Raw genomic sequence first — 26861 nt, 5'->3', positions numbered from 1 at the left:
ACATATCTCACATATTGAGTTCAACCTTACTAAAGAGGCACAGAAGACGCAACACCGACGAGGATGGCATTCAAACCCACGCGTGCAAAACACAATATTTTAGCAATCCATCGCCTTAACCACTCGGCCACCTCGTCATGCAATGTATGTCTTTCTAATCACCTCTTGAACAAAACACATTTCTCCTGCAGGATAATGTTGTGTTTCTACTTTCTCGTTAATTTTGGTGCGTTGTTATTCTTCCATTCGATTTAAATCCCGAGAAAGTAAAGAGGGAGAGAATTCCCTGTTTGAGTTTTGAATTTACCGAACATAACACAGATGTAAAAGAGCTGTGAGCTTGTGGCGCAACAGTAGCGCGTCTGACTCTAGATCAGAAGGTTGCGTGTTCAAATCACGCCAGGCTCAAGGAATAATTATTCATCCATTCTCGGATTTTGTATCTGGATAAAGTTGATTGTTCCCGAAATGGCAAATCTCCAAACTATGAGAGATACTGTTTGTTGCTGAATCAGGACCTGTACCTCAGGCAATAAAAAGACAATATAATTAAAGAAAAGCATCTCCGCTGTAAAGCACTTTGAAACTTCCAGCGGTTTGGAGAAAAAAAAAACACATTTCTTGAAAAGTTAAAAGCAAAATCCTGCCGATGCTGGAATCTGAAACAACAAATAAAAATACTGGAAAAACTCAGCAGGTCTGACATCATCTGTGGAGAGAGACCAGCTGAGATTGTCCAGCATGTTCAGACTTGAAGACCCCGTCTTTCCTCCAAAATTAAAAAGAACATGCGGTTTGATGTGAACGGCAAACACACTTTTCTGTCCCCACCTGATTTCTGTTTTTTCTTCCATCTCATTCTCTTTCCTGCTAATCCGAAAGTCTTCATGAGTTAGTTAAAGCCGCTGTTTGCGGCATTAAATGGTTCTCCGTATTGGGGAAAATAACTGATCTCGTCAGAACCGAGTTGTCGCTCCGGAAGTGAAAGTGACAAGTGTACAATGTGTATGGCCGTTTCACGTGTCAGCTCCTCGTTAGTATAGTGGTTAGTATCCCCGCCTGTCACGCGGGAGACCGGGGTTCAGTTCCCCGACGGGGAGTTTATCAGAATGCCATTATGCTAAATTGTACTTATGTTGTTTTTCAACTTCGAAAACAGAAAAAAACGACTGTCAAGAAATGAAACTTTCAAAAATGCAAATCTTTACATTTGTACCGACAATTTTCCTGATCTGAGGTCAACGTTCGTTCAATTCATCAGCATTTTGGCTCACCTTTGATCTGGCGATGCCACGCAGTCAACACGTGGAATATTACCCTGAGAAGTGTCAGGAGCAGAATCGCGAGCTCGACACAAACTTTGTTGACCTCGCGAAAGCCTTCGATACTGTCAGCCGACAAGGCCTGTGGAGGATCATGTCAAAGTTCGGCTGCCCCCCGAATGCATTCAGATGGTACGCCAGTCCCACGATGGCCAGAGTACTGGATGGCGGAGAATCCTGTGAGGCATTCCCAGTCACCAGTGGAGTCAAACAGGGCTGTGTGCTCTCACCCAGACTGTTCAGCATGATGTTTACTGCCATGCTGAATGATGCCTTCCAGGACAGTGTTGCTGGAATCAGCCTCAAGTACAGAGTGGATGGGAAGCTTTTCAACCTGAGGAGACTTCAAGCTATTACCAAAGTGAAGGAGACTGTTCTGAGAGATTTCCTCTTTGCCGATGACTGCGCCCTGTACGCTGGCTCAGAGCCAGAGATTCAAGTCAGTGGGGACACATTTTCCACGGCTTGTGACAACTTTGGACTCACCATCAACATTAAAAAGACTGAAGTCAGGCACCAGCCTGCTCCTCATGCACCGTACGCAGAACCCATAATCACAATCAAAGGACAGAAACTACAGGCAGTGGACCAGTTCACTTATCTTGGCAGCTCCCTCTCCCAAGCAGTGACTATTGATACAGAAGTTAACTGCAGAATAGCAAAGGCAAGTTCTGCTTTCGGTAGACTGCGCTCCACTGTATGGGAACGTCGAGGAATCAGCCCAGCAACAAAACTGAAGGTCTACAGCGCCGTGGTACTCACTACCCTCCTGTATGCCTGTGAAACGTGGACTGTGTATCGAAGGCATGCAAGACAGCTCAATCATTTCCACATGACTTGTCTTTGCAGAATATTACGCGTCCGATGGCAAGACAAAGTACCCGACACTGAAGTTCTCTCTAGGGCAAGGCTACCATCAGTCCACACACTGCTGATGAGAGCGCAGACCCGGTGGGCAGGTCATGCCATCCGTATGTCAGACGAGCGCAAACTCAAGCAGCTCCTTTTCGGGGAACTCTCTGCTGGAAGGCGCTCGCATGGAGGACAGAAGAAACCTTCCAAAGACACAATCAAAGCTTTCCTAAAGTCGCTTGACATTGACACAACAACCTGGGAAAGGCTGGCACAAAACCGCCCTAACTGGCACTGCCTCACCCACAAAGGCTGTCAAGCTCACGAAGCAAGGTGTATTACTGAAGCACAATTTAAGCGCGAGCTGCGCAAGTCCAGAGCCACCAGCGCAACAACTACAGTGTCTACACAAGTCTGTCCAATATGTGTCAGGACATTCCGTGCCCGAATTGGCCCTGACCAGTCACCTTCGGACACACCGCAACCAGCTTCGAAATGACTAATGGAAATCAATGACGATGGACGAACAACAAACAATAACAAAGATCTGGGAGTCAGTGGATCATCCAAAAATAGAACTGAAAAATATGAAATCACAGCATTTATTGACATTGTGCTAATATCAGGGTAATATTCGACGTGTTGACTACGTGACATCGCCAGATCAAAGGTGAGCCAAAATGCTGATGAATTGAACGAACGTTGATCTCAGGTCAGAAAAAGTGTCGGTGCAAATGTAAAGATTTGCATTCTTGAAAGTTTCATTTCTTGACAGTCTTTTTCGTTTCTATTTTGAAAGTGAGAGAACAACACAAGTACAATTTGAAGTAATAAAATTGCGGTGACCTCCCCGTCTGGGAATTGAAACCCGGTCTCCCGCGTGACAGGTGGGGATACTGACCACTATACTAACGAGGAACTGGTATATGAAGAGACCATACGCATTGTACACTTGTCACTTACACTTCCGGAGCGACAACTCAGTTCTGACGAGATCAGTTATTTTCCCCAATACGGAGAACCATTTAATGCAGCAAACAGCGGCTTTAACTAACTAATTAAGACTTTTGAATTAGCAGGAAAGAGAATGAGATGGATGCATGAAGAAAAAACACAAATCAGGTGGAGACAGAAAGGTGCGTTTGCCGTTCATATCAAACCGCATGTTCTTTTTTTTTAATTTTGGAGGAAAGACGGGGCGTATTGAAGTCTGAACATGCTGGACAATCTCAGCTGGTCTCTCTCCACAGATGAGGTCGGAACTGTTGATTTTTTCCAGCATTTTCATTTGTTGTTTCAGATTCCAGCATCGGCAGGATTTTACTTTTATCTTGTCAAGAAATGCGTTGTTTTTCTTTTGTCGAGTGTAACAGGACAAAATTTGCGAATAATGCACAATTTGTGGGAAAGCAGGCGGTGAAGAGGATGTAAAAATATTACAGATGGATCCAGATATACTCGGAGAATTGGATAGCTTTTGGCAGATGGAGTTCAATGTGGATAAATGCGAAAGGCAAATTATTATCCTTCTGGAAAGCAGTTTCAAAATCTGTCTGGGCAGAGGGATCTGGCTGTCTCTGTCCAGAATCACAGAAAGTCAGTATGCGGGTAAAATGTCTAATTTTAAAAAGGCAAGTTGAATGTAAGCATATATTGCAAAAGAACTGGAGTAAGAAAGTAGAGAAATATTGTTTCAATTGTGTTGATGAAGTCACAACTGGAATATTGTGTCCAGTTTTCGTCCCCTTATTTGTGGAAAGATGAGGTGGCATTACATCCAGCACTTTTTCCCTTCCTTCTCTATGTGCGGTATGCTTTGTCTGCAAGAAACCATACCTTTCACTGTATACTATTTCATGTGAGAAAAATAAATCAAATCAAATCAAATCAAATCCGGCTGTCAGAATGAGATTACCGGCGCGACTGGCGAGTTGCAACCACAGGTCGACTTGGCGAGTGGTGAAAACTGATATCACTGCTTCTGATCTTCACCAGAACAGACAGTGAAATGGAACATTGTTCGGGAACATTCCTGATTTTACAATGTTGTTCCGAAAAGATGGTTAAAAAGCTAAAGGAAACATTGAAAAGATGCTTTCATTGCACAGTGTTTGGCAGTTGGCTCGTTGGTCTAGGGGTATGATTCTCGCTTAGGGTCACGACATGAAAATGCGAGAAGTCCCGGGTTCAAATCCCGGACGAGCCCAGGGTTGGCTTTCATTTTTCTCCAGAGTAGATTCTGAGAATGAGTGAAATCAGGAGCAGTTTCGTGTTCCCGAGAAGTCATTGTAGAGAATATATTACTGCAGAACACGGGAAAAAAAAATCACTCGATTTAAGGTCATTTAACCGTGTTGTGGGTATCTGGGATCGGATACACCGGATAAATAACCGCATGCTGTGGATTCAGGAAACTGGCTGAATGCCATCAGTTGTCATCTTGTCTGAAGATCAGACAGTCTGACAGAGCTGAGAATCCCAGTTTGATTTTTCTCTCATATTTTAGTTTTATTCTGGTATTCCCAGTGAACTGTGTGTTTCAGCAATCCAGTTGAGGGGAAATTAACAACCAGGATACAGACACACGAAGATAGGGAATAAGAGCAGAAGTACTCCATTCGGCCCGCCTGCCCATGTTGTGCTGAGTTTATTCATCATATAAATACAGGTAAATCAGCAAGGCTATGCTTTTTAAGTAAAGGTGTTAGTACTGGTATGTATTTCCTTTTGAACCAAGTGGCATGTTGAATCATTGTTGTTTAGAATAGTCAGAATTTCACTATGCAATAGTTTAATTATTGGTACAAACATATTAAAGCATATATTACACAAAAATTTACCTATTTCTGATTGGGGATGGTATATAGAGAGAAACGTGCTTTTCTCCACGTATATTACTGATCGATACCTGGGTGTACAGGTTTCAAACTCAAAATTTACCAGCAGTACAAAACTTGAAAATAGTGAGAAACTTTAGTGAGAAGGATACTGAACATCTTCAAGAAGATACAGACCGGCTGGTGGAATGGGCAGACATGCGAAAGATGCAATTTAATTAATGTAAGAAAGTGTGAAGTGTTATATTTCGGTCCGAAGCTCGAGGAGAGGTGATATAAATTAAAGTGTATACCTTTAGTGTTCTTCGTCCCTATTGCACCTTTACCATGCCAAGATGCCACAGTCTATTCACCCATCTCAGAACACATTGAATATCCAGCCATAGGTCTGTATTTCACCGTCTACTTGTACAGAGATCATTAAACATTTAACACTCCCACGTTCCGATGTACCTTCACTCTGCAACGACTCCCTGCTCCGTCTGACAACATTGCACCTCCACTTTGTTCACTGCCCATGGTCGGCTCATCTTACCCAGACCCCACTGTGTTACACTCTGCTCAGTTATATTGTCCAGATTGCATACTGTTCCAACTTTCCTATTGTCATAAGAACATAAGAAATAGGAGCAGGAGTAGGCCGTCTAGCCCTTCGAGCCTGCCCCGCCATTCAATAAGATCATGGCTGATCTGTCGCTGCTCAGTTCCACTTTCCCGCTTTCTCCCCATAACCCTTAATCCCCTCTCTTATCAAAAACCCATCAACCCGCGTCTTAAAAATATTTCGCGAGGCAGCCTCAACCACTTCAACGGGCAGAGAATTCCAGAGATTCACCACTCTTTGAGTGAAGAAGCTCCTCCTCAACTCCGTTCTAAACCGCCTCCCTTTTATCTTGAGGCTGTGCCCCCTAGTCCTACTGTCTTTTTTGAGCGGGAAGAGTCTCTCCACCTCTATCCTATCCATCCCATTCATCATCTTGTACGTCTCAATGAAATCCCCCCTCATTCTTCTAAACTCTAACGAGTACAAGCCCAGTTTATTGAGCCTCTCCTCATAGCTCAACCCCCTCAACTCCGGTATCAGCCTAGTAAACCTCCTCTGCGCTCCCTCCAAGGCCAAAATATCTTTGCGCAGGTGCGGCGCCCAAAACAGCACACAGCACTCCAGCTGCGGCCTCACCAATGCCCTATACAGCTGCAGCAAGACCTCCCTACTTTTATATTCAATCCCCCTCGCTATGAAGGCCAGCATCCCATTTGCCTTCCTGACCACCTGCTGCACCTGCAAGCTGAGTTTTTGCGACTCATGCACAAGGACCCCGAGGTCCCTCTGCACCGTTGCCTGCTGCAGTTTTTCGCCCCGTAAGTAATAGTCCTTCCTACCATTCTTCCTACCAAAGTGGACCACCTCACACTCGCCAACATTAAATTCCATTTGCCATTTCCTGGCCCATTCGCCCAGCCTATCTAGATCCTTCTGCAGACTCTCCACACCCTCCGCACAATTTGCCGTTCCCCCAATCTTGGTGTCATCAGCAAATTTCGACACCCTACACTCGGTTCCCTCCTCCAGATCATCTATATAAATGGTAAATAGCTGAGGCCCCAGCACCGACCCCTGGGGCACTCCACTAGTCACCATCCGCCAATCCGAATAGCACCCATTGACCCCCACTCTCTGCCTCCTATTTGACAACCAATCCTCTATCCACGCTAACACCCTACCCCCAACTCCATGTCCCTCGACCTTCTGCAATAACCTCTTGTGAGGTACTTTGTCAAACGCCTTCTGAAAATCTAGAAAGACCACATCCACCGGCTCTCCTCTATCCACCGCCCTAGACACATCCTCATAGAACTCCAGTAAATTTATCGGACACGACTTCCCTTTAACGAAACCGTGCTGCGTCTGCTCTATCAAGCAATTCCCTTCAAGATGCCTCGCAATTTCCTCCTTAATGACAGATTCTAACATTTTACCTACCACAGACGTTAAACTAACCGGCCTATAATTCCCCGCCTTTTGCCTGGCACCCTTCTTAAACAACGGCGTAACATTAGCCGTTTTCCAATCATCCGGCACTTCCCCGGAATCCAGCGACGTCTGGAAAATAAACGAATAAATGGATTTCCATCCCTTGATGAATAACTGTCACCTTTCAATGTTTAGCGGGTGAGTTTAATGAAGCGCTGTGTGTGATTCTCGCCTTTATGCTTCTGTACAAATTTCGTCAAAGAAAGTTATCCAAATATATCCTCAATTCTCCTTCTCGTTCAAAAAGAACTGAGCGGGTGATGGATAATGTTTCAATATTCGCTTCAAAAAGATAGAGAATGGATTTACAAATTTAAAATCCAAGGGTGACATCAATGCCTGAAGTGGTTTTCAGGCTGTGGCGACTAGAATAACAATGCACATTCTCAATTTGAATTGTTCAAAATTATAGAATGGAGCATCCATTGTGGATATATAGAACACAGAACATTACAGCGCAGAACAGCCGACCAATTAAAAAGCAATGACCCTCTAACCTAAACCAATCCCTTTCCATCCATAAACCTATCTACGGATCTCTTAAACGCCCCCAAACTAGGCGCATTTACAACTGCAGCAGGCAGGGCATTCCAATCCCTATTTAATTTTGTTTTAATTTTAATTTATTTTTTTTATTTTAATTTTTAATCTTTAATTTTAATTTAAATTTAAAGGAAACTTTAAACTGTGCAGCTGTGCTGTGCTTCAGGAGCTGGTTTTACACAAATCTCCATTCATCAAAGTGTCGCCTCTCCTGCTGAGCATTTCCTGTTTTGTTTCAGATTTCCAGCTTCCAGCTTTGTGTTGTGTTCTGTTTAGGGGTTTTACTGCAACTGATCCGCCCTGTGACAGAGGGAGTAGAAAGTGTCTCCCGACTATGAAGCCTGCCAGATTAGACTCCAAGTTGTGCAAGCGAATGAGGAGGAGGAGAGGGAGGATCATTCTGGACAGATTTCCTATAAAAAGGACATAAAGGTCTGCATTTCCAACGCTGTTTTAACAGACATAAGATGTTCAACATGGTTTGCAATCAATGAAGTTTCCGCCGTTTTAAATACAAGATTGTTGAACTTACCAGCAGCTGTTACATTGTCAAGAATCCATATAAGACCCTGTAAAGGAAGCATTGGGCATGTGACTATGTGGTGCAATGGATAGCGCGTTGGACTTCTAATTACAGGCAGGTTAGCCATTCAAAGGTTGTGGGTTCAAATCCCATCAGAGTTGTGTTTTGGATTAGATTAGCAGCAAACGGTTTGCTGCTTCATTGACGCGATTCAGCTTTGACACAGATATTTCCTGCTCTGCCATCTTTCCACTCTGTGTTTGTTTACTCGGTTCTCAGAGAAAACACAAACGCCAGTGGCTTTCTTAACGTTTGATACTGCGTTCGCTGATTGCGTTGGAAGTAGGAACATATTTTTCAAGAATTCTTCTGCTTCTTTTGGAAGATAAAGAAGATTAAAAACTCACACGCAACAACAACAACTTATAAATAACTAAAAATCAATAAATAAATATCAGTGCCCTGCAGCGTGGTGGTGTTATCCTGATGTATCTGCTGCGCTTGTCCTTCTAGGCTGTAGTGGCCGTGGGTTTGGAAGGTGCTGGAAAAGGAGTCTTGCTGAGTTGCTGCAGTGCATCTTGTAGATGGTGCACACTGCTGCCATTGTGTGTCTGTAGTGGAGGGAGTGAACTTTTATGCATGAGAAGAGAATGAAATGGGATGCTTTCTCCTGGATGGTGAGAAATGTTTGTAGCGCTGTTCAGTTTGCATTCACCCAGGCAAGTTATCCCAGGAAACCAGGTGCTCCGGTTTCCTCCCACAAAGATGAGCAGTTTGGGCGGATTGGCCATACTCGATTGCCCCTCGGTCCCCAAAGTGTTTGTACAGGTAGATTAGCGGGCATAGGGCCTATGTGCGATTCTCTGTCGGAGAGTCGCTACAGACTCGATGGGCAGAATGGTCTCCTGCAGCACTGTCCGGATTGTATGATTCTAAGGTCATTTGACAGTGTTAGAAATTCCCTGAGGGGACAAAAAAAAGAAAACTGTGTTTGTAGAACTTACACCGTTGGATTTGTTGCAAATTAAATGTTTTTTTTCACATCAAGATGATGAAAATACCTCGATCGCGTAAATAAACAGTCGGAATAATCGTGGGGAGTCTCGAAATGTATTTTTGTTTCATCTTTGTAGATGATCAACTGTGAAGGGATAGATAATATTGACTAGCAAGGAAGGGACATTGTGACTTGCACAATTGCAAAGATCACGTGATAGGAATCCAGGTTGGACTGAGATTCAAACCCCACATCACCTGTTTACCAGAAAGGCGATTTCAACAACTAAACCACACAGACTTTCTGTAAGGTCGAATGCTGGAAAGTCGTTCCGGATATTGTGTATTTGTGGAAATAAGTGATACTAACAGTGTCCGTGCACACTGATTGGAAAGAAGGATATGCCTGCTGTTACACAGGCACTTTAACCAAATTAGCCACAGAGCCTGACATTGCTAACTTTGGTACAGCGGAATGCTGGAAATACGTTCCAGATCTGGTAGTGTTTGTGAAAAAAAAAGTTCCGATCAGTACTGGAAAGGATCTGTGAAAATAGAGATAGTTCACATTTCAGATGCAGACCTTACACTGGAACGACTGTTTCTCTCTCCACAGATGCTATGGGATCCCGGATACATTCATGAAAGAAAAATAATTGGATCCTACAGTGGGCTATGACTGCACCGAATTCAAATCCCCCTTTCCCCCATGACTGCACCGATTTCAAATCCCCCTTTCCCCCGATATTGAACAAAAACATCAGGCACATCACTCAGTGAAACTCTTCTGTTCAACATTGAGCGGTTTATCGTGAGTTGGTTCCATTTACTGTTTTCAGACACAAATCTGGTATAAAAGTAGCTGTGTTCAGGGTGTGATTCATACACACAGTTTTCTGCTCTGAAGGCAGGCGTGTCCCTTCTGTGGCGCGAGATTTTTTTTTAATGATTCATTCATCCGGGAAATGTGTGTCACTGACCCGGGAAGCCTGTATTCTCCAAATTAATTATCTTTGAGTAATTGGCGATGAATTCATTCTGGAGCCAGTGCAGTTCATGTGGTGTCTGTCCACACACACACACTGCCATTCGGGAGGAATTTCCAGGATTGTGAACCATCGGAACGGGAATATGTTTCCAAGTCAGGATGGTGTGTGTCTCGGAGTGGAACTCAGAGATGGTCGTTGTTTCTCTGCATCTGCTGCCCTTGTGGTGTCACGTGAGAGATTTATTGGGTTTGGATGGTGCCGCGCGAAGGAAAATGTAACTAATGTCAGGAGTGGGATTTGAACCCACGCCTCTAGAAGAGACTGCGACCTGAACGCAGCGCCTTAGACCGCTCGGCCATCTTGACTACCTGCCGTACAGTGTAAAACCTCTGCCCAAATCGATTAGAGTTCCATCTTCCTTGTGATTCCATTTCAAACTCTGTCTCCGCATTGACTGATTGAGGGTGAACTGATCACTTATTTTGAGGTTCACGGACCAAGGTGAAGGTAAGGCTCAGAGTTCCACCGGTTTGAGGGGTGAATAGTCCAGCACCATTCCATATTCTTCATCCAAATGAGAAACTCCAGCTGGCAATCGATTCAAATCAGGACACCAGCTTTGGGCAGAGGTTTGCCACCATGAAGACATGTGGTTTCAGAAGCTCCAAAACAGGCCTCAGTTTCATTTGCAGCACTAATGGCAGATATTGTCTTTCCAGAATCGGCCGTTCCGCCATGAAAATTAATGCCGGGTTAGGTGGATTGGTCACGTAAAATTTCCCCTTAGGAGTATTAGCGTGTTAAATACGTGGGGTGATTAGGATAGGGCCTGTGTGTGGTTGTTGTTGGCACAGGCTCGATGGGCCGAATGGCCTCCTTGTTACTGTCGGGATTCTATGAAGTTCGGGGCGGCAGTTTCACTTCCCTGAGAATATTGATGACTGTTCCCTGATAACAGTAAAACTTCTAACCAGTCAATGTCTGTTTGAGAACTGGCCATGAATAGAGCTGACACTGAAACGGTTCATATTGAATTAGTTCCAGCAAATTGGTTCTTGAAGAGATGTTAATATAATCCTTTCAGAGACTGTCACAGTTTCTTAAAAGATCAGTTGCCCTTGTTTTTCGTTTGTTCATTAATTTTGTGAATCTATTTGGAGCGGCTGCAGTTGGTCAGTTTGCAGGGGCGGAGCCAGGTTCTAAAGTTAGAGAGGGCGAACACATAAAAAAGGCGCCACGGCGCATACCGCTTGTGTATTCATCTCACTTACTGTCCTGTCTGGAGACAATACACATCTCTTTAACCTATGCTTAATGCTATCTCCACTCATATTGTCTGCGCCTTTAAGACTTGATTAGCTGTAAAGACTCGCATTCTGATCAGTATTCTGTAAACTGAGTCTTTATCTGCCCTGTTTGTGATCAGAACTCCCACTCACCTGACAAAGGAGCAGCTCTCCGTAAGCTAGTGGCGTTTGTTAACAAATAAACCTGTTGGACTTTAACCTGGTGTTGTGAGACTTCTTACTGTGTTTACCTCAGTCCAAAGCCGGTATTTCTACATCTTGGAAAGAGGCAACAGGGGAGCAGTTCGACTGAGGTGCAGAAGCTCGGAGAATGGGGATGGCGCCCTTAAAGGGAGTGGGGAATGAGGATCTGTACTCGATTTGTGAGTCGGTGGGGTTTTAATTACAGGTGGTCAGTCTGTGTAGAATTGGAGACAGAGAGGTCAAGGAAGGATAGGGAAGTATCAGAGATGGACCATGTGAAGGTGCGAGAGTGGAAATTGGAAGGAAAGTAGCTATTTTTTTGTCCAGGTGCAGAAGAGAACAGGACGCGGCACCGATACAGTCAGCGATGCAGCAAAAAAAAATGTGTGTGTGTGTGTGTGTGTGTGTGTGTGTGTGTGTGTGTGTGTGTGTGTGTGTGTGTGTGTGTGTGTGTGTGTGTGTGTGTGTGTGTGTGATGGGGCTGGGGCTGGGGCGGGGGCGGGGTGGGGGTGGGGGCTGGTGGCGCAGAGAGGGAACAGGATTGAACAAGGAATATTCCACAAACAGGCAGCCTAACAGAGCCTAGTGGGTGAAACGTTTAATTTCGCTTCTTTCCATGCTGCTCTCTAACGATTACAGGTTCGAGTCTGGTCTCTTTCTACAGAAATCTGGTGGAACCTCCTGAAAACCGAGCTCTCGCCCGTTAACTGACATCCACCGTTATTTCCAAACAACTTTCTCAGAATTAAATTCCTTGTAGCTTTGTTCATTTAATTCTCACTCGTCTGAGTGTTTTTAGATCAGATATTCCACAATGTATGATTGATCAGGATAAATTGTTAATGTTCCAAAACTAGAACAAAATGCTTTGCATCAATCGGCTAATTGAAATTCTGTGGCAGGAATTCTAATCTCCTCAGGAAGAGGGTTAATGCTGAGCTGAATGAACTGTTTTCGTTTACAGGGATGAAAGGTGATGTCACTGGGCTGGTAATCCAGAGGCCCGCGCTAATCTTTGGGAACACGGAGTAAATTCCACCACGGCAGCTGGTGAAATTCAAATTCACTGATTTAACACATAGGCACATGGATAGAAAACAGAAACAGGAGGAGGCCATTCGGCCCAAACAACGCTGGAATTGAAAGCAAGCCTCAGAAATGGCGGCCTTGAAATTTCCATCGATTCTTTTCCACAGAAAACACCTTCACAGAACAACAGGGAACATTTCACACAAAAGAAGAAAAAACTTCTGCTCAAGACGGATGATATTTACAAACCGGGAACACATTTACACAACAGGGAAGAATTTGTCAGAACCACAGTGAAGATCTGTCAACGGGAGAGTCACAGTTCCAAACAGAGAGAACAGTTACACAGCAGAGAGCACAGTTACACAACAGAACATACATTTCAAAACAAGGCCTATCTTTGTGTAACAGAAAATCCCTTTTCATACTTAATCAGTTTTTCCATCTCAGTATCTTGCTGATTTGTTCGAATATTTTCTGTCTCTCATTGTGAGTGTGACCTAATAGTTTTTTACTGGTTTTCTGTTTGTTTTACTCTGTTACATTCGGGATGATGTTACGTGTTATTATACAGCCAGGGTGAGCTTCCCAGGACCTTGTTTGTAATGAAAAGAGACAGTGAATAGATTCCTGGCTCGCGGGCAGCAGTAATAAGCAGGGAGGGGCTGACTTTGGGAGCAGAGTGGCGCAGCGGAAGCGTGCTGGCCCCACAACCCAGAGATCGATGGATTGAAACCATCCTCTGCTATCACCTACTCACTCCATCAAATAGAAACAGTGATGGTCTTAGTTTTCATTAATGAGTAGCCCAGAGCATTTGTCGCCATTGGCTGGACAGTTTATTCAGCCAACAGCGCGGGATCAATTCCCGGTTCACTTGAGATTGATCATGAAGGCTCCGCCTTCTCAGTCTTGCTCCTCTCCTGAGGTGTGAATCCTCTGGTTCAATCACAGCCAGTCAGCTCTCCCCATTGATGGCTCCCGGAAACAACTGGGACTGTGAACCTTGCTTTAACTTTACCGACAATGGACAAATCATATTCCTCACACATTGTTCAAATATAAAAGTGCATAAAAAATTAACTAAACATGAGAATCGGATCATCCCTAAAATTTCATTTCTATCCCAGTTTTTGAATTTGTCATTTCAGGAACAACCAAAATCCAAAGAGCGACACAGAAAAGCTCCGTGATTGGGACACACAGCCCTCTACTGGGAGGTCAGACTCTCTCCTGTTGCTCCACAAGCTCACAGCACTTGCTCTGTTTTACATCAGGGTCATGTTCGGTGAATTCAAAACCAAACCGGGAGCAGAGAGGTGAACTGTCTCTCTCTTTACTTTCTCTGGATTTACATCAAATGGAAAAATAACAACGAATCAAGAGAAAGCAGAAAGGCAGCGTTATCCTGCGGGAGAAATGTGTTCTTTGTTACGGATGTTAAAACACAAGAGGTGGTTTGGGGAGCAGCTGCTGCATGACGAGGTGGCCGAGTGGTTAAGGCGATGGGCTGCTAATCCATTGTGCTGTGCATGCGTGGGTTCGAGTCCCATCCTCGTCGGTGGTGTATTTATTCTGTCTCCTTATTGCCGGGGAACTGATGATTCGCTCAGTGTTTTGAGGTTCACGGAACCAAGATGAAGTTTGGACACACAGGATTGAGGGGTGAATGTTCCAGAACAATTCCATATCTCGAATCCCATGAGGAACTCGAGCTGACTATCGATTGAAATCAGCACCCCAGTTTTGGACAGGAGTTTGCCACCAGGTAAACATGTGGTTTCAGAAGATCCAAAGCAGACTCCAGCTTCATTTGCGGCCCGAATGGCAGATTTTGTCTTTCCAGAATCGGCAGCTTAGCCATGAAAATTAGCGCCGTAGTAACGGGGGAACAGCCATGCTAAATAGTCCCTCAGTGTCAGGGGGACTAGCACGGTAAATATGTGGGGTTATGAGGATACAGGCAAAGTTTGAATGTTTCACCAGACAATCTTCTCTCTTCCATCTTCTTCCATCGGGAAGAATGTATACAACAGTCTGGGGTCACCTACCAACCGACTCAAGAACAGTTTCTGCCCTGCTGCCATCAGACCTCTGAATGAACCTTCCTTACATTGAGTTGGCTTTTCTCAACACCCTAGCTATGATTGTGACACTACATTCTGCAGTGTCTCCTTTCCTTCTCTATGAAGGGTATGCTTTGTCTCCAAAGCACACAAGAAATAAAACCTTTCACTGCATGCTAGTACATGTGACAATAATAAATCAATTCAAATGAAATAAAACAATGATGAGAAGTCCTACATGTCATTCTTTGTGCCGCAGATCCCCAGCTGCAGCTCTCACACTGCAACAAAAAGTGTTCAGAGCAGAAAGGGCATCTTGGTGAAATAATCGGCCAATTCCAATTGGTTTCCGTTCAACATTTATGCAAACGAACATCTAAAAATGACACATCGCGATAGGGAAAGGGTATGGTGGGGGAAAAATACAAGAATCAAAGTGTATCAGACGTGACAGCCGTCAAACTGAACAGAAGCAGATATCTATTATGCAAATACTCCCAGTGCCTCAGGAGAAACTCTTTCCCCAACTAAGTGTTTGTATAGTTTTATTTGTTGCTCTTGCACTGACAGGTAACAGTAAATCACAACCTCACCAACCAGTGACAGCCAGTTAAATAACCATCCCACACTCGCTGATAATGGAGTTTCTGACAGTGACAGTTTCTGACCATCCTCCGATTGGACCTGGAGGGAACCAGATTCACTGTCAGAGCTGGACTTTCTTACAGAGTGGGTGACAGAGCCAGGTGAGCGATGGTGATGGAGTGGTGACTGTGAGAGCATTTGACCAAGGGTCAGTTTCTGACCATCACTGTTCTGATTTATTTAATTAGTTATCGCACATCACAACAGTAGGTGGACACTCTTAAAATGAAATTCAGTAAAAATCCTCACCATCACGATCTTTCTAATGGAAAATTCAGCTTCAATTTGCTTTGAGTGGAAACTTTGTGAAATGAAAGAACAGGCCTCAGAATTGATCAATGAGTTCCCAGTAAGGAACAATTGTAAAAAGGTGGCTTCAACCAGACAAGCCAAGTTTAGTTTCCAAACTGGTCTCCGGGCTCTCCTGGTGCCTGATAAAATCAGCAACTGAGGAAGTTCCGTAATTAAAACTAACACAAATATCAAGGGTGTGTGTAGCGTGAGTGATGGTGGTATAGTGGTGAGCATAGCTGCCTTCCAAGCTATTGACCCGGGTTCGATTCCCGGGCATCGCATTGATAATTTATTTAGAATCTTATCCGCGGCCTCTGCGACTTGAAACAGAGTGAACAAACACAGGGTGAACACAATATTCGACAGTAATGGAGGTTTTTTTTTTCTCTTCCGACGTAATTAGATTTCAATGGAAAAATATTTAAATAGAAAAACAAGTCTCCGACCTAATAAATGAATTCAGAGACAGAGATACAAAATATAAGTTGAGGAACAAATTTCAGCTCACACTCTGTGCTCTGCACAATCCTGGTTCCTGATGAAGTTAATATATGCACATTACTGAGGTGGTTACATTATTCTGGTAAATAAGCAGCTGCGATGGCTGAGCGGTTGAGGCGCTGGATTTGAAATCCAGTGGGGTTTCCCCACACAGATTCCAACACTGCTCATAGCGCTTATGGTTAGAAATGTTTGCTTCGGGCAGCCATCCTGGGGAGTTTTTGCTATGAAGTATTTGGATCTCCATCATGCATTCAGCTGCATGGTTCTGGGCCAGGTGCAGGCAGCTGAGTTTGGAAAGGACACCTGGGTATCCTCGGGTTGGTATGGACAAGATGGGCCGAATGGCTTCCTTCGGTGCTGTCACTTTGGTTCTTTCGATGGTTCCATCAGCAAAATCATAACGTGTTCCATGAGCAAAAACAAATCATTGAATTCTCAGTTAGAAAGAATTGTAAAAAGGTGGCCTTAAACTGTCCAGAAAAACAAGACGAGCCAAGTTCAGTTTGCAAACAGTCCGATGGACAGACCTGGTGTCTGATGAAATCAGCAACGGAGGTAGTTCCGTAATTATAACTGATTCCACGGATATTAGAGGGAGGTTTTTCACACAGAGGGTAGTGGGGATATGGAATGCTCTGCCAAGTAAGGTGGAGGCAGGCACGCTGGAGTTGTTTAAGAGTAACTGAGACAGGCACAGCAGTGGGTTGGAAATGGGGGGGTGTAGGAGATTGTATTAAATAAGGTTCATTAGCATTGGGACGTCCCTGGTAATGTAAAAGGATATGGTATGATAATAATGTTTTTTCTCTTTTCATTCACAGGTTTAAGTCGGTCCGCCTTGTTGTCTAACGAGGGGCATACACGCGATGGGTTGTACTTGAGCTGCTCTTGAATGTTCGAGATTGGCCCAGTGCTTCATGTCGTTAGTGTGTGCTTAAACTGGACCAGATACTGGGCAAGACGACAGCTCAGTGACTATCGCTGATTGCTGTGCAGACACATGGATTTGGGACGGTGTCTGTGGGAGTTTGCAGATTCTCCCCGTGCTTGAGTGGGTTTTCTCCGGGTGCTCCGGTTTCCTCCCACACCCGAAAAATGTGCTGTTAGGCTGATTAGAAGTAATAAATTGTCCCTAAGTTAGTTTCCCTCAATGTGGATGGCTATAAAAACAATAGATAGGGGTCATGGGTGGAGGGGGGAACTGGTAGTATTAAAATGGCGGCGCGGGCTCGTTGGGCCGAAGGGCCTGTTTCCGGGGCTGTTTTTGTTCTTTGTTCTTAAAATAAGGGCTGCTTAAGCGCAGTGAGGGATGGTGGTATAGTGGTGAGTATAGCTGCCTTCCAAGCAGCTAACTCCGCGTTTGATTCCCAGCCATCGCAGTCGCAATTTGCTGCGAACTTTATCCACTTCCTCCTGTGTTTTCAACCGAGTGGACAAAACCAGGGCGAGCGCAACATTTTATGATAATGAAATACAATAGAGATTTCTCTTTTTCTTTTTATTCGGACCTAATTTGTTTGTAATGAAAAATTACTGAGATACAAAAACAAGTCTCTGACCTGGTAAGTGAGTTCTCCGTCAGAGACAAAGATACAAAAGTAGAGGAACAAATTTCAGCTCACACACTGAGCTCTGTACAATAACGGTGCCTGATGAAGTTAGCATGAACGCTACTGAGGTGATTATTAGGCAGCAATGTCGTGGAGCTGCGGTGGCCGAGTGGTTAAGGTGTTGGATTAGAAATCCAATGGGGTTTCCCCGCGCAGGTTCGAGTCCTGCTCGCAGCGATTATCACTGAAAGTGTTTGCTTCTGGCAGCCCCAGAGCCGGAACTTATTTTGGTGCCGAGTATGTGGATCACCAACATGCTTTCAGCTCCATGGCTCCGGGCCGAGTGCAGGAAGGTGAGCTTGAAGAGGACACCTGGGTGCCCCTCGGGCTGACATGGACAAGATAAGCCGAATGATTCAGTGCTGTTCCCTTTCTCTGGTTCCATGAGGGAAATCATAATGTGAGCAGATTGAAAACAAAAGCATCATGAGCGCAAGGACAAAAAAGGTCTCATTTCAGAGGAAGATTCTTATGGAATGACACACAGAACATAAGAAATAAATTTCATCAGAATACACTGAACGATAATTTCAAAATGCTGCTTGGATGATATGACATCGTGTTCATTCAAACACATTGCTGCAAGCTGGTCATTAGTGGGCGTTAGGAACTCCTGGTTATAGCAGATTGGGAATGGAAGGAGCAGCTTCACATCTGCACATTGACAGGTCAAACTGTGTCTCAGATTGACAGCTCCCAGGACAGGTTTTCCTCTCCTCTCGCTCTGTGCTGTGGATTCTCGGGGATGAGTTGGAGTTTCCCAGCTCAGTAACTGTGAAAGCCTCTGAGGCCGGCGATGCTCACAGTGTCTGTTCCCCAGATTCAGGGGGCTGCAGCCAATCAGAGCTGTGCCTGGGTTAACCCAGAGCTGGTTGAAACGATGATATTGTTCACAAGCTGAATTCTTTTCGATCAGATATAGATACAGATTGTGTGCACTCAGTCACTGAACAACAAGATCCCACCTTCATATAGAGTTGATGAGAGGGGATGGAGGGATAGAGTGAGTTAGAGCAGTGAGACACAGATCTGTTCTATTAATATGCCCCTTTCTGTTGCAAACTTGTTCCCTGTTGTGTAGAAGAGATTCTCCGTGAGGATTTTTTTTTGTCTGTAAATTTTTGCATGTTGTGTTAAGATGTTCCCTCTTCTGGTGTAATACTCCGGTTGCATACAAAATCCATTTAGTACAGATCGAGGTTTTATACCTAGAACGTAGAACACTGCAGCACAAACAGGCCCTTCGGCCCACAAGTTGCGCAAATCACATCTACATCTACCAAGCCATAGAACTTTCTGTAACTTCCAAACACATTAGATACCGTATACTCATCTAGAAGTCATTTAAAAGACCCCAGGGAGTTCGCCTCTACCACCGCCGCCGGCAGCCGATTCCACTCACTCTCCACCCTCTGAGTGAAAAACTTTCCCCCAGCATCTCCTCTGTATTTGCTTCCCAGCACCTTAAACCTGTGTCCGCTCGTAGCGACCATTTCAGCCCTGGGAAATAGCCCACGAGAATCCACCCAATCTATTCCTCTCAGCATTTTATAAACGTCTATCAGGTCGCCTCTCAACCTTTGTCCCTCCAGGGAGAAGAGACCTAGCTCCCTCAACCTATCTTCATAAGGCATGCCTCCCAATCCAGGCAACATCCTTGTAAATCTCCTCTGCACCCTCTCAATAGCTTGCACATCCTTCCTGTAGTGAGGCGACCCGAACTGCGCACAGTACTCCAAGTGGGGTCTGACTAGGGTTTTATAAATTTGCAGCATTACCTCCCGAGTCCTAAACTCAATCCCTCGATTGATGAAGGCCAGTACACCATACGCCTTCTTGACCACATCCTCCACCTGCGAGGTCGATTTAAGAGTCCTGTGGACCCGGACCCCAAGATCCTTCTGCTCTTCAACTCAGCCAAGACTCCTACCCTTGATATTGTACTCCTGCATCCCATTGGTCTTGCCAAAATGGACCACTACATATTTATCCGTGTTGAAGTCCATCTGCCATTTCTCCGCCCAGTCCTGCATCCTATCTATGTCCCGCTGCAACTTCTGACATCCCTCCAGACTATCCACAACACCACCAACCTTTGTATCGTCGGCGAACTTACTAACCCATCCCTCCACTTCCTCATCCATGTCATTTATGAAAATGACAAACAGCAAGGGTCCTAGAACAGTTTTTGGGGGAAAAGGGAAGCCAAATCACAGTTTGTGTACTCCAGGTAAAAGTCACAACTGCTTCATAGTTACCGTTTAGTTGTTTTATCATCACTGTGAACAGGAGTAGCAAAGAACGCTTTCGATCCATCGATCTCTGGGTTATAGGCCCAGCATGCTTCTGCTGCACCAGTCTGCTACGGCAAATGTTCGACTTGCTCCCAATGAATGTAGTCAGGCAGATTTTCACTCCTGTATGGTTTAATCGGAACATCAGTGTGAGGAGGTATCACTGCATCACACCGAGATTACAATAGACAGAGAAAAACACACAATAGCAGCGTGAGAGACTGCTTGGACACATGGAACGATTTAAGCCATTTGACTGTGTTCGGAATTCCCTGAGAAAATAATGGAAATCTGTGTTTGATGAAATTACAGCATTGGGTTTATTACAGATGTTTTTTCTTTAACTGCACGATGATGAAAATACCTGGATCATCTCAACAAATAGTCGAGATATTTGTGGGGAGTCTCGAAATGTTTCCATCTTTGGAGATTATCCACTGTGAAGGGAAAGGCAAAACTGGATCTTGCGACGGGCACAATTGCAAACACCAGTGGAAAAGAACCAAGACTCCGCTGGGAATTGAACCCAGGATCTCCTGTTTACTAGACAAGCGCTTTAACCAACTAAGCCACAGAGCCTATACCTACGGAAGGTGGGCTCAGCGAAATGCTGGAAATACGTTCCAGATCTGGTGGTATTTGTGAAAAAGGAGATACTGCCAGAATTGGAAGGTACCTGTGAACTATGCGACTAAATATTGAACGGTTTAACGTGACCTGGGTCCACTTACTGTTTTCAGACACACATTTGGTGTAAAAATAGAGATGTGATTCACACACACAGTTTTCTGCTCTGAAGGCAGCTGTGTTCCTTCTGTCGGACGAAGTGATTTAAAAAAGAAAATACTTTATTCATACGGGGTATGTGTGTCACTGGCCCGGGAAGCATTTATTGTCCAAATTAATTGTCTTTGGGTAATTAGCGATGAATTCATTCTGGAGACACTGCAGTCCATGTGGTGTATGTACACATAGACTGCTGTTAGGGAGGGAGTTCCGGGATTGTGAGCCAGCCATGGGAACGGTGATATGGTTCCAAGTCAGGTTGATGTGTGTCTCCGGGTGGAACTTACAGGTGGTCATTGTTCCTCTGCATCTGCTGCCCTTGTGCTGAGAGATTTCTTGGGTTTGGATGGTGCCTCGCGAAGGAGAAAAAAAAATCAGCATCAGAATTGGAATTTGAACTGAGGGCTCGAGAGAAGACTGTGACCGAAACAAAGCGCCTCAGACAGATCAGTGATCCTAACTACTTGACCCAAAGTGCAAAATCTGTGCACAAATCGAATTGAATTCCATTTTTGTGGCATTTACATTTCAAACTCGATGCGTTTTTTCCCCATTTTTGAACCCCAGCCAGAGGCCTGTATCTGAGTCCCATCCTTCCCCAAGCCGCCGGGGGGTGAGGAGCTTCTCATTGCTGCATTGCTCTGTTTGCTCAAATCAACAAAGACCCAATTCCCGCCCTTCCTGTTCCTTACAGGAAGGTGTTGAGAGTGTCAGATCTGAGCAATGTGAAGTATCCAATTGGAGAGTTACATCCTGGCCACAGGAATATCTCTCCACAGCTGCTTTCGGAGCTGCTGAATATTTCCAGCATTTCCTCTTTCTGATTTTGTGTCTTCATTACAGGAGTTCATTTACTGACAACCCAAAACTTGTCTCTCGGGCCCACCTCCAGGCACAGCTTTTCTGTGACCTTCAAACGGACAAGTTCACTCTTCACTTTCCTACACACATGCTTTAAAATCGGCTGGTCTCACACTCAGCACCCTGCGGCATCGCCTTCAAACCTCACCCCACCCTTCAACCGCCCACCAGGGTCTCAGAGGTGCAAGTACTTCTTAGGAATTGACAAAAGCAAGGGGATTACTGTGTTTGTGAGGGCAGATAAAAGGTTAATCCACACTCACAAAGAGACTGTGAGAATCTCTCTCTCCCTCTATCTCTCTTTTTTCTCTCTCTCTCTCACCCACACACACACACAGACACACACACACCCACACACACACACACACACACAGACACAGACACACACACACACACACACACCCACACAGACACAGAGACACACACACACACACACACACCCACACAGACACAGACACAGACACACACACAGACACACACCCACACACACACCCACACAGACACAGACACACACACACACACACACACACACACACACACACACATACCACCACCACCATGGTAAATGGTGAAATGTCTCATCAATAAAAAAAGATATCTTGAATTAAAAGTCTAATGACCATGAATCGAGTGTCTTAAAATAACACAGCTGGTTCACTAATATCCTTTAAGGAATGATTTTTTCCCTGGTCTGGATCTAAATGTGACCCCCGACACACAGCAACTTTGGTGACTCTAAGCTGCTCTCTGAGGTGACCTGTCATCCGCTCAGTTCAAGGGCAATTTAGGATGGACAAAAATTGCGGGCCCAGCCAGCGACACCCACATCTCAGGAATGAATGAAGAAATTAATCGGAGGTTTCAAATGAGGGGATATAGAAAGTCAGTTGCATTTCCAAAGATTGTCAGATACAGAATGAATTTTGAACCTATGTTTTAGTTCCGGAAGTTGACTTGTACAGGCACAGTTTAACTGATCGAATCAGAAAGATCCCAATTCTTATTGAAGGGCAGATAATGCAAAACACAGTCTGAATACAGACAGATGCACCCGAGAAAGGATTCCTGTGTGTCGCTGGCCCGGAAAGCATTTGTTGCCCAAAACTAATTATTTTCGAGATTTTTTTCAGGGAATTCATTCTTGAGCCACTGCAGTCCATGTGGTGTCTGTACTGATACATTGCTTTTCGGGAATGAGTTCCAGGATATATTTCAGAGACAGGATGGGATGTGTCTCGGAATGGAACTTGCCGGAGGTCGCTGTTCCTGAGCCCCTGCAACCATTGTCATTCCGGGGGAGATATTTCGCGGGTGTGGATGGTGTCTGGAACAGGGAGGGAAAAAAAAACAATGTCAGGAGGGGGATTTGAACCCACGCTTCCAGAGGAGACTGCGACCTAAACGCAGCGCCTTAGACCGCTCGGCCACCCTGACGACCGGAGAAGTGGTATGAATCGGCACAAGTCGATTTGAATTCCATCTTCATTGTCATTGCAATAAAAACTCGATGTGCTCTTTCCCCCATTTTTGAACCCAACCTGGAGTCCTGACTCTCTGACCCATCCTTCCCCAAGCCGCCGGGGGGTGAGGAGCTTCTCATTGCTGCATTGCTCTGTTTGCTCAAATCAACAAAGACCCAATTCCCGCCCTACCTGTTCCTTACAGGAAGGTGTTGAGAGTGTCAGATCTGAGCAATGTGAAGTATCCAATTGGAGAGTTACATCCTGGCGACAGGAATATCTCTCCACAGCTGCTTTCGGGGCTGCTGAATATTTGCAGGATTTTCTGTTTCTGATTTTATTCCTTCATTACAGGAGTTCATTTACTGACAACCCAAAACTTGTCTCCAGTGCGCAGCGCCAGACACAGCTTTTCTGTGATCTTCTCACAGACAAGTTCACTCTTCAGTTTCCGACACGCATTCTTTAAAATCGACTGTTTCACACTCAGCATCCTGAGGCATTGGCTTCAAACATCACCCACCCATTACTGCGCAAACCCCCCACCCCCCCCCCCCACTCCCAGGGTCACAGGGGTACAAGGGTTTTTCAATTAGAGTTCAGAGGTGCAAGGGGCTCACTGTGCTTGTGAGGGAATAGAAGGGATTAATCCACAATCACAAACAGACTGAAAGTGACTTCATCTCTCTCTTACACACACACTCACATGCATCCTCACACATCCACCACACGGCAGATGCTGAAATTCGGGATCAATAAAAATGCCTGGAATTAATGATCTTGAGTCGATTGTCGGAGAAAAAAGAAACAGCTGAATAACTGTTTTTTTTTGCGGACGGAATTCTTACCCTGTCTGGCCTGGATGTTGTTCCGGATCAACAGCAATGTGTTTGATTCTGAGCTACCCTCAAAGCACGGGTCTCTGGGGACTCTTGTTCGAGTCCCAACACAGCAGCTGGTGGGGTTTGAATTCAATACAAAGTATGTGGAATGAAGATCCTATTTATGTTTTCATCCATTGTCAATTACCGGCATAACCATCTGGTTCACCAAAGCCCTTTGTGGAACGAAATTTGACGTCCTTTCCGGTTTGGCCTACGTGTGACTCCAGAGTAATAGCAATGTGGTTGACTCTCAACTGCACTCGGGCCACTATGATTGGGCAATAAATGCTGGCCAGCCAGTGACGCCCATAAATGAATACAAAAATTATATAATTGCGTATTAACCTGCATATTTTATTTTTGGAATAATAATCGAATTCAAGTGAACCTGCCGTGACCCCTCTCTGAGGCAGCATTTCCTTTATGCTGCTGTTGCTTCTTTTAGCGATTATCTCCAATACAAGGGTCATGGGTGGAGAGGGGACTCATAATGTTAAAATGGCGGCGCGGGCTCGTTGGGCCGAAGGGCCTGTTTCCCGTGCTGTGTTGTCCTTTGTTCTTTGTTCCTCAGAACCTTCTCTGCTCCAAGTAGATCAGTCGCAGTGTGTCAAACCATTCTCAATAAATAAAATTCTTCATCAATCGAACCATTCTGGTGAAACATTTCTGCCACCTTCTGAATTCTTTTATAATATTCTTATAAATTGCTCTGTAGAAAATGGAAACAGTATCCACTTGAAACTGAACCCAATTTAAATGCAGGTTTAACACAGCTTCTGTTATTTTGTCCTCAGTACCCCATTGATTAAAAAAAAAGACGCAGAGCGCCGTCTGATTTGTTATGATCACTCTCCTCACCGTCCTGTGTACAGTTCTGGTCACCCTATTAGAGAAAGGATATTATTCAACTAGAAAGAGCGCAGAAAAAATTGACGAGATGGTTTGAGTTACAAGAAGAGACTGGAAAGGCAAGGAATTTTTCTCTGGACTTAGGGGTGATCTTCTTGAGGCCTACAAAATAATAAGGGTCATTGATCAGCGAGATAGTCCATATCTTTTCGAAATTGTTGGGGAGTCTGAAACTGGAGGGCATACGTTTAAGCTGAGAGGGGAGAGATACAAAAGGGTGCAGAGGGGCATTTTTATTTTTTACGGATGGTGATTGTCTGGAACAAGCTGTCAGAGGTAGCAGTAGAAGTGAGTATGACTTTATTTTTTAAAAGCGTTTGGACAGTTACATGTGTAAGATGGCTATCGAGGGATATGGGCCAAACGCGGGAAATTGGGACTAGCTCAGTGGGTAAAAAAGGACAAGTTGGGCTGAAGGGCCTTTTTTCATGCTGTAAACCTCTATGATCATCCCTGTCAACTTGGAAGAGATATGTACATATTTGCCTCTTTAGAACTGTACCATGTAGTTTATGTTTTGAATCTGGGTTCTTCCTTCAAAACGAATCAATTCACATTTTGATGCATTTACTTTAACCTGCCTGATTAAAAATTTCCGTGCTTTTGGAAGTTTATGTAAACCGCATGAACAGTATTATCTTTATCAACACTCTCGGTTACAATTTCAAAATACCCAAGACAGTTCAAAAAACATTGTTACCTTAATAAATCGGAAGTTGGAAAGTTATTTCCAGTCTCTTCGCAATTACACTGATCATGTCTTTCAGTATCCTTAGATGCATGGCACCCAGTCCTAGCGTGGAATCAAACACGGGTAGCCTCTCCATACCTCCTCTTCATTGAGTTAATTACCTCTGGAGTGGAATACCGAACAGCTTCACAAAGATTCACTTCCTGCTCAGTGGAACGCCCGAGACATAGTGAAAATATAATCAATTCAAAACCAAACTGTGACCCCTCCTCCCCCTCCCGCCCACCTCCCCCACCGCCCCCGCACCTCCTCCACCACCACCCCCCCCCCCCCCCCCCCCCCCCCCCACCCACAGCATTGTCAGACCTCAATTTCTTTCTGACCAAAACACAACTGAACACACGATGCAAGAATCCCTGACGCAACAAGCAATGGACAGCCCTGATTGATTCATTGGGATAAGTTTACTTTCTGGTTCCGTGGGTGAACATTCTTGAAAACTTTTGATTTGCAGCATTAAGAAAATTGTCGGGATGTGTTGCTGGATTTCAAACCTGATCTGGAGGCATGTATATACCGCCATCGAAAACGCAACCTGTTTTTTTTTCCAAATAAACAACCAACATTTGGAACCAAAACTGGCAACAAGTGAGGGCTCGTCCGGGATTTGAACCCGGGACATCTCGCAATTCCATACAGGGCAACCCCCGAAGCGAGAATCATACCACTAGACCAACGAGCCGTCGGCGCGCTAATTGTTCAGCGAATAAACTTCTATTAACTAGCTATCCTTTCAGGCTGTCATTTGAAAGGAACATTGAAGAAAAACACAGCAGATTCAGGGGGAAATGCGATCCTCTTTGTCTTAGACCCTGAATATTCAACAGGATGTTCAATGTTGGGATTGTAGCTTCTCTCAGCGAAAGAAATTCCCATCACATCAGTTCAAGGATTGTTGTGAAGAACAGATTGAGCAAAGTGTAGAAGACCAATGCGGAAAAGTGTGAGGTGATTCACGTTGGTAAGAGTAACAGGACTACAGAAGATAGGGCTAATGGAAGTGTCGACAAGCAGAGAGATCTCGGTGTACATGTGCATAGATCCCTGAAAGTTGGCACCCAGGTTGACATGGTTGTTAAGAAGGCGTACGGTGTGTTAGCTTTTATTGGTAGAGGGATTGAATTTCGGAGCCGTGAGGTCATGTTGCAACTGTACAAAACTCTGTTGCAGCCGCACTTGGA

General features: G+C 44.7%; 8 non-coding genes across 8 annotated transcripts; 4 read left to right on the top strand and 4 right to left on the bottom strand.

Annotated features, from left to right (window-relative positions):
• Positions 1-1028: 1028 nt before the first annotated feature.
• trnad-guc (transfer RNA aspartic acid (anticodon GUC)) lies at positions 1029-1100 on the top strand. The gene has a single exon. It is a non-coding gene; the product is annotated as a tRNA-Asp (tRNA).
• A 3194-nt stretch (positions 1101-4294) lies between these two features.
• Positions 4295-4380, top strand: trnap-agg (transfer RNA proline (anticodon AGG)). The gene is given in 2 exon segments: positions 4295-4330; positions 4345-4380. It is a non-coding gene; the product is annotated as a tRNA-Pro (tRNA).
• Positions 4381-10379: 5999 nt separating this feature from the next.
• trnal-cag (transfer RNA leucine (anticodon CAG)) lies at positions 10380-10462 on the bottom strand. The gene has a single exon. It is a non-coding gene; the product is annotated as a tRNA-Leu (tRNA).
• A 3633-nt stretch (positions 10463-14095) lies between these two features.
• Positions 14096-14177, top strand: trnas-gcu (transfer RNA serine (anticodon GCU)). The gene has a single exon. It is a non-coding gene; the product is annotated as a tRNA-Ser (tRNA).
• Positions 14178-17830: 3653 nt separating this feature from the next.
• Positions 17831-17912, top strand: trnas-aga (transfer RNA serine (anticodon AGA)). Its single transcript has one exon. It is a non-coding gene; the product is annotated as a tRNA-Ser (tRNA).
• A 2622-nt stretch (positions 17913-20534) lies between these two features.
• trnat-agu (transfer RNA threonine (anticodon AGU)) lies at positions 20535-20608 on the bottom strand. The gene has a single exon. It is a non-coding gene; the product is annotated as a tRNA-Thr (tRNA).
• Positions 20609-23027: 2419 nt separating this feature from the next.
• Positions 23028-23110, bottom strand: trnal-uag (transfer RNA leucine (anticodon UAG)). The gene has a single exon. It is a non-coding gene; the product is annotated as a tRNA-Leu (tRNA).
• Positions 23111-26272: 3162 nt separating this feature from the next.
• trnap-cgg (transfer RNA proline (anticodon CGG)) lies at positions 26273-26362 on the bottom strand. Its single transcript is given in 2 exon segments — positions 26273-26308; positions 26327-26362. It is a non-coding gene; the product is annotated as a tRNA-Pro (tRNA).
• Between the last annotated feature and the right edge of the window lie 499 nt (positions 26363-26861).

Source organism: Carcharhinus amblyrhynchos, unplaced genomic scaffold, assembly GCF_965287045.1.
Source record: "Carcharhinus amblyrhynchos unplaced genomic scaffold, sCarAmb.v2.hapA scaffold_42, whole genome shotgun sequence".
Lineage (NCBI taxonomy): Eukaryota > Metazoa > Chordata > Chondrichthyes > Carcharhiniformes > Carcharhinidae > Carcharhinus > Carcharhinus amblyrhynchos.
Note: the sequence above shows the minus strand (reverse complement) of the source record. Positions and strands in the feature narration are given on the sequence as shown.